Raw genomic sequence first — 7,037 nt, 5'->3', positions numbered from 1 at the left:
TTCAGCCTCCTGTCTTGCCATGGGAGCGATGGATTTACAGATGCATACTACTGTCCCAGCTTTCTGTGGGTTTTGGGGATTTGAACTCAGGCCTTCCTCCTTGACTGACAAGCACGTAGTCCTCTGATCCATCTTCCCGGCCCCAGAGTTGACCTTACAGTCCTAAGAATTGATGCTAAGTTATAAAATTCATTGTTTCGAAATACATTATCTTCCACTTTTTTCCAAAAGTAAAATGAGTGCAACATTTCTTTTGCTTAAGTGTCCCCCCCCACCGCACCGCCCCATGCCCCCCCCCACAGGTGACATTAAACCTTTTGTAAAGGTAACCACTTCCTCCATGATTAGATTATGAGTTCCTCAATGGCAGTGACAATGCCTGTATCTCAGGGAGCAGCAGATGTGGACCAGGCAGTTGCTGGTGGAGGCTGGGAATGCAGCTCAGAGGCAGGGCAGCTGCAGAGCAGGTCCAAGGTCTGGGGTGCCCATTATATAGACGGCAGAATTCGTAACAGAATGGAGGCACAAGCCTATGCTCCTCACCCTTGAGAAACCAGTCAAGAGAATCATCAAGTCAAGGCCAGCCTAAGCTATATCACAAGATTCTGTCTCAAAAGCTAAGATAGAATTTATGGCTCTTTTAAAAGCTAGAAAACCACTCGAACAAATGTAGAACACCGTGTGTGTATCATATCAGATGCCTAAACATAACGCCTTCAGGAAACACCTTGTGCTGTGTATCCGGGGATGGTGTTTGGGTCCTTCTAACTGGGCCCTCCGTTACTTGCCTTTTAGAAACCTTTCGGATGTCCTCACTTGCTTGTAAGAACAGATGATATGCGATGGGCATCCATTCGATATCAGGTGTTCTAAAATGGCCTCCTCAATAAGATGGCAGGAGCTCACTAGAGCAGTACCAACCGACCAGCCTACGAGGGAGGCCAATGCAGGACAATGTCATTATGCAGCAAGTCAGGTCCAGGATAAGCGAAGCCTATCATTGGATGAGAAGGAAGGGTAGGTGGGGAAAAAGTCTAGGAAGGAGAGAGGAGGAGGAGAAGCGGGAGAATCAAGATGGAGAGCAGGATGATCCAGAGCCAGGTGGACTTGATCAATTTTATCTTGTCTAAGTGGGCAGCTTATATCTTTATTAATTGGCAGTAAATTTATTGTGTAGATGTGTTGTGGGTTGAGAATTTAACATGTAAATCTGATTGTTGGGTTATAGTTTGTTGAAAGACCCGTCTCCTACATGGCCTCTACTGAATAAGGCATCAAAGTTAGCATCTTGGTTTTCTGGATGTTTGACAGCTTCCAGAGGTCATGGCACATGCCTTTTTGGCTGATAGGGCATAATGGAAATAACTAGTACCTCTTATTGCCTTTCCCACCTTCCAACCTGATCTCTAAAGGCAACAGCTGCATGTCCTAGGGCTATACTGCACACAATGGATAAAGGTTTTCAATGTGTATGGTGGTTTGACTAGGAATGGCCCCCAAAGGCTCATATATTTAAATGCTTGGTCATTAGGGGGTGGCACTCCTTGACAGGGATTAGGTGTGGCCTTGTTGGAGGAAGTGTGTCACTGGGGGTGGGCTTTGGGGTGTCAGAGGCTTAAGCCAGGCCCAGTGGCTCTTTCTTTCTCTTCCCGCCACCTATGGCTCAGGATGTAGAACTCTAAAACTCCTTCTCCAGCACCATGTCTGCCTGCAGGCTGCCTTGCTCCTGCCATGACGACAATGGACTAAACCCCTGAAGGTAAACAAGCCCAATTAAATAGTTTCCTTTAAAGAGTTTTCTTTGGTCATGGTGTCTTTTCTCAGTAGTAGAACACTGACTACGACAATGAGGGATGGCTAAGGCTAAGAAGAAGTCAGGGTCCAGAACGACTTAGATAAGAGTCTCCACTCATTGCTTCCCTATCATTGTAGCCAGCACATAAGAGGGTTCTCAGGCAGGGACACAAACTCCTGCTATTCACATCTTTGAGTGGACGTCTCCAGCAATGAATCAAGCCTCACCGGTGTGGTAATGGGATAGCACAGAGGTGAAGGTGGGTCCTTTTTGTTTTTATTTCATTGTTTTATTTTTGTTTGTTTTATGAGACAGGTTCTCATATAATCCACTCTGCCCTCAAATTTACAGCAATCCTCCTGCCTCAGTCTCCCAAGTGGTAGGATTACAAGACAGAGCTACCACACCCTGGTGCTGCCTTATAGAAAGACTTCAGCTGCTGCTTGGTTTGCTTTGCTCGGGGAAAGTGAGCTGCCATCCTGGGCGGACAGCAGAGCAGCCCCTGTGGAGAGAAACTGAGGCTGCTTGCCAAAAGCTAGTGTCGACTTGCCAAGCCTGAGTCTGAGCCACCGTGGCAGCATGTCCTCCCGTCTTCAAGCCCTCAGATGATCGTAGCTCCAGCAGCTGCCAACAACCTCGACAGACGTCCTGAGACAGAATCACCTAGCCAAGTTGCCTTGAATTCTTGAACTACAAAGAACACGAGAGATGATAAATTATCATTGTTCCATTCATTAAATTTGGGGGACTATTTATTATGTATCATTGTATAACAAATATATTAAAATCCTTATGTAAGTTGAATTTATAATCAGTTGAGTAATTTTTCCAAGTTTGCAGTTAGGTATCCTAACTGATAAAACTAGGCATGGAAATTAAAGAGAGAAAAGGGCAAATTTCCCAGTCTGGCGATTTATCCTAAAGACCTGATTCTATGCTAAATGATACAATGTGTGCTTACGTGCAACATCTCAAATCCAGTCTCCAGCACTACAGATACAGCATACACAATTGTATCCAATTGCAAGACCCATTAAGGAATAAAATAGGGAAACGAATCTAAACCCTAACCCCGACCCCACCACCGTTGTAACACTGCAAAGCCAGCTCGCAAACCTTGTTTCTCTCATTTGAATGAAGAGAGGACTAGAGTAGACAAATTCTATAGTGCTCTGCAGTGCTTAAGGTCTGATACCATTGGGTAAAAGAGTTCATCATGGATGTTTTTCAAGAGCTCTGTTAACTAAGGAAAGAACTGCAGTCGTATAAAATCAGCCTGCATGCAATAAAATTCAAGGCTGGCTTGGGCTACAGGAAGAGCCCTTGACTCAGCTTAGGGGGAAAAGATACAGAAAAATGCAAGGAAATTGGCACTGCCGCTCTGTCACTCAGGACAAAAACTGATTACGTGGTCTTAGAAAGATATTTGGTATGGTGTCAACATGTGTGTGTGTGTGTGGGGGGGGGTGTTCTGTGACCCAGGCAGCCTTGAACTTGCCATCCTCCTGTCTCAACCTTGTAAGTAGTTGTAATCACAAGCCTGGACTGTCAAAGACCACTTAGTCTTACGTTTTTTTCAAAAGAGACGATTTCGATAGATCTGTGGTGACTTTGGCTGTACCTATGTGTAGTAGCTGTGTCAAGGATCAACTCTTGAGTCTTAGGAAGCCAACATGAAGAACCTGATGCTGGAATTTTTTTTTTCTTGTTTCAGTAATAAGTAAAATAATTACAGAAACAAAAAAAATTCATATGAGAAGTGGCGGGAGCCTAAATAACACAGTGGCGCTGAATGTATCAGTTTTTATCAGATTGGTGAACACAAGGATTTAGGAGTTAAGAAGGGACCATGGGCAAATCACAGGCTCTATCCTATCTGCCAGGACATTGCTGTCACTAAACAAGATGAGGCTATGAAGTAAAATTTGGTACAGAAGGCTAAGGCAGGAGGATTGCTGCAAGTTCTAGGGCTATATAGCAAAACCTTGCCTCCCCTCCCCCAGACTGAGTAACACAAGGCAAGGAGAACAACCTGTCCTTTAGATGCACTGATTAGAAGCACCCACTGAGCCAAGTGTGGAAGCCCAGCCCTTGAGAAACAAAGGCACAAGAATTGAAAATTCAAGGCCTTACCAGACTACAAGCCAGACTTCCTTCTCAAGGAAAAAAATGTCCACTGAGATAACCAAAAGGTAGATCACTGTTGAGTACCAAGAATATGAAATATAGAGCTTAGCAATAAATATGGTGACTCACGCCCTCACCAGAGACAGCTTTAGTGCCGTCAGGAAATAAAATACCCTGGGGAAGGTGTAATTTTGCCTAGAAATTCACATTTTTTTTCTCCAAAATTCAACCCCCAAACACACTGTCTTCAAGCATCATCTACATATACCAGAATATTCCATCGGACATCATACTGCCGTCTGAACTATGATCAAATTTATTGTATGGCAGGTCAAGCTGGTTGATGTTGGAATTAGCTGTGCCACATTGACTGGCTTCACAGCTGCCTAGTCCCAGCTGCACGGTCACAGCTGCTCGTGGTTTTCTCGCCTCTCTGTGCATCTACATATAACCCTGATCGCCAACTTGAGTAGTTCTCACACCCTCCTCCGAATCTCATTTCCCTATCCTGAACCCTCCTGCACCACCCTGTTATTACAGCTAGCCTAAGCCCCACCTTCACTTTCCAATGCTCCCTAACATTGTTCTCCACCTAAAAGGGCTGGGCTCCTCCTAGCAGCTCTCCTCTCCTAGCTATTCCACGTAGATCAGCCGTCAGTTACAGCACACAGCTGCTATTAAACAAAGTTTCTAGATGGTTGTGACAGCATACACCTGTAATCTCAGCATTTGGGAGGCTGACTAATCTAGGAAAATTGCCAAGAATCCAAGGCCAGCCTAGGCTACATAGTAGCAGGCAAAGCCAGATACTTAGCAAAATAAAAACAAAACAAAACAAAACTGTAAAAATCCAAAAAGCCCCCAAAAGATTCTAATTCTTCAACTGTAATACGTTTACATTGTTATAAGCACTTTATTCTCCTTTGTGAAAACTAGAAAGGGGACAGTGCTAAATTCTACAGCTTTGATAAGTTTACTGTGTACTTTCCCTCTAAAAACAGATGAGCAAATTACGGGAGTGGAGCACAGGGCTACCTTCTGTCCTGATTTGGGCAGATAACCATCTCATGCTAAGTAAGCATCCTCTGAACCCTAGTGATTCCCACCTCCTGGTACTTACACTGCTGTTAAATCCCATCCCAGCCAGTGGGTGGACTTAATTACCATATCATATGGTAACTCTGTGACAGCATTCCAAAGACATGCCAAACTTCTTCCTAAACTGGCTGCGGAGTTTTCCAATCCAGATTAACTACTTTTTATGTGTGAAAATTATTTAACCTGAGTTTCCCATCATTTGTTAAATGAGAGAGTTCCAAAATCAAAGATTAACATTTATTAACAAACTTAACAAAACCCAGCATTGTCTAGACACTTTGTTTGGCTCTGCTGATTGTATTTCCTGTGGTAAATCCTAAAATAATAGGACACTATTAAATTTTAATTTCAGATTTTTTTTAGTTAATCCAATAACATCGCATGTCAACTGTTGCCCAAAGTCTCTTGGAATTAGGTGCTGCTGTGTTTCAGGACTGAGCTCAGGCTCTAGAACTGCTGAGCTCAAGCTCTAGAACTGCTGGTAATGTCAACTACTTTGAGAAGTTCAAGCAAAAATAAAGAAAGAACATACTGGGCTTGAGAATGCATGCCTTTTATCCCAGCCCTCCAGAGGCAACGGCAGGTGGGTTCCTGTGAGTTCAAAGCCAGCCTGGTCTACGTGGTGAGCTCCTGGTTAGCCAGGGCTATGCTACATAACGAGACTAGTAGATAGACCCTGTCTCCAAACAAACGAGAAAAACACTTAAGAAAACATAGTTCCTACAACAGTAACTAATAATAAATTCACAATAAGTGACCTCCTCTTGCAGGTCACATACTTCCCTTGCTTGACCTTCACTCCTCGCTCCCAATGCCATCCCCATTAGAGCAGAGCCCACAGAACCCTACTGACACGTCTTCACAATGTTCTGCAAGATCCTAAAGGTCTAGGGTGTTGGATAACATAATTCCTGAACTGGAGCTTTAATGAGAGATTATTTGTGAATGAAAAGTTATTTGGATGTGAACTGACCATATCAGCTTCTATAGATCCGATCACAGATCAGCCTGCCTCTGCCTCCCGAGTGCTGGGATTAAAGGACTGTGCCACCAGGCCCTGCCCAGGACATGCGGTTTGTGATCTTGCTCTTTGAAAGCAGATCTTGCTGCTGGAGAGCTGAGTCAGCGGTTAAGAGCACCCGCTGGCCGCTCCAGCAGAGGACATGGCTTTGGTTCCCAGCACTCAAATGGTGGTTCACTGTCACCTGCAGCTCCAGTCCAGAGGATCAAACGCCCTCTCTACCTCCATGGGCACCAGGCATACACAAGATGCACATTCGTACACGCAAGCAAAGCACTCATACTCATACAAATAAAACTAAATAAACCTGATTTTTGTTTTGTTTTGTGTTGAGACAGAGACTCACTGTGTAGATCAAGTTGGCCCCAAACACAGAAATATGGGTCCACCTCAAGAGTGCTGGGAGTGAAGGCATGTGCCACCAAGCCTGGCTAAATCTGTGATGACGACATGTGAGGAGGAGGAGGGTGGTGATGGTAAAGGTGGTGATGGTGATGGTGGTGATGGTGGTGGTGGTGATGATGATAATGATGGTGGTGGTGATAATGGTGGTGGTGATGGTGGTGGTGGTGATGGTGACAATGAAGAAGAAGTAATTAAATCTCCAGCTGGGTTTGGGGATGCATAGCTTTAATTCCAGGTCTCAGGAAGTGGACATCGGTGAGTGCCAGGCCAACAAAAGGCTGCACAGTGAAACCATGTCTCAAAAGAAAAAAGTTTAAATAAATTAAATGTTTTAGAGGTTGGGGAGGTAGCTTGCAGAGTACTTGCCTAGAAGGCAGGTCTAGCACTGGATAACTTGGGTGTGTATAGCAAAAATCCCAGGGAGGCAAGAGAAACAGTCATCCTCGGCTATATTGGTGAATTTGAGGCTAGCCTGGGCTACCGGGAGGCCTTGTCTTTACACAAATAAATATTCTAAAATTAAGTAGTTTTAAAGCTGGGTGTGGTGGTACAAACCTATAATCCCAGTATTGAAGAAAAAGCAGCTCCCTT

The 7,037-nt window shown here is 44.4% G+C and overlaps 1 long non-coding RNA gene across 1 annotated transcript in view; it reads right to left on the bottom strand.

The window, feature by feature from the left end:
• Positions 1–2,055: 2,055 nt before the first annotated feature.
• LOC134479213 (uncharacterized) overlaps positions 2,056–7,037 on the bottom strand; it is a 33,908-nt gene continuing 28,926 nt past the window's right edge. Inside the window, exon 3 of the long non-coding RNA XR_015623089.1 lies at positions 2,056–2,485. This is a non-coding gene — a long non-coding RNA (uncharacterized LOC134479213). The remainder of the gene's footprint in view (positions 2,486–7,037) is intronic.

This window comes from Rattus norvegicus, chromosome 6, assembly GCF_021556685.1.
Source record: "Rattus norvegicus strain SHRSP/BbbUtx chromosome 6, alternate assembly SHRSP_T2T, whole genome shotgun sequence".
Classification (NCBI taxonomy): domain Eukaryota; kingdom Metazoa; phylum Chordata; class Mammalia; order Rodentia; family Muridae; genus Rattus; species Rattus norvegicus.
The sequence above is the reverse complement of the archived record's forward strand: the minus strand, read 5'-3'. Positions and strand labels throughout refer to the sequence as shown.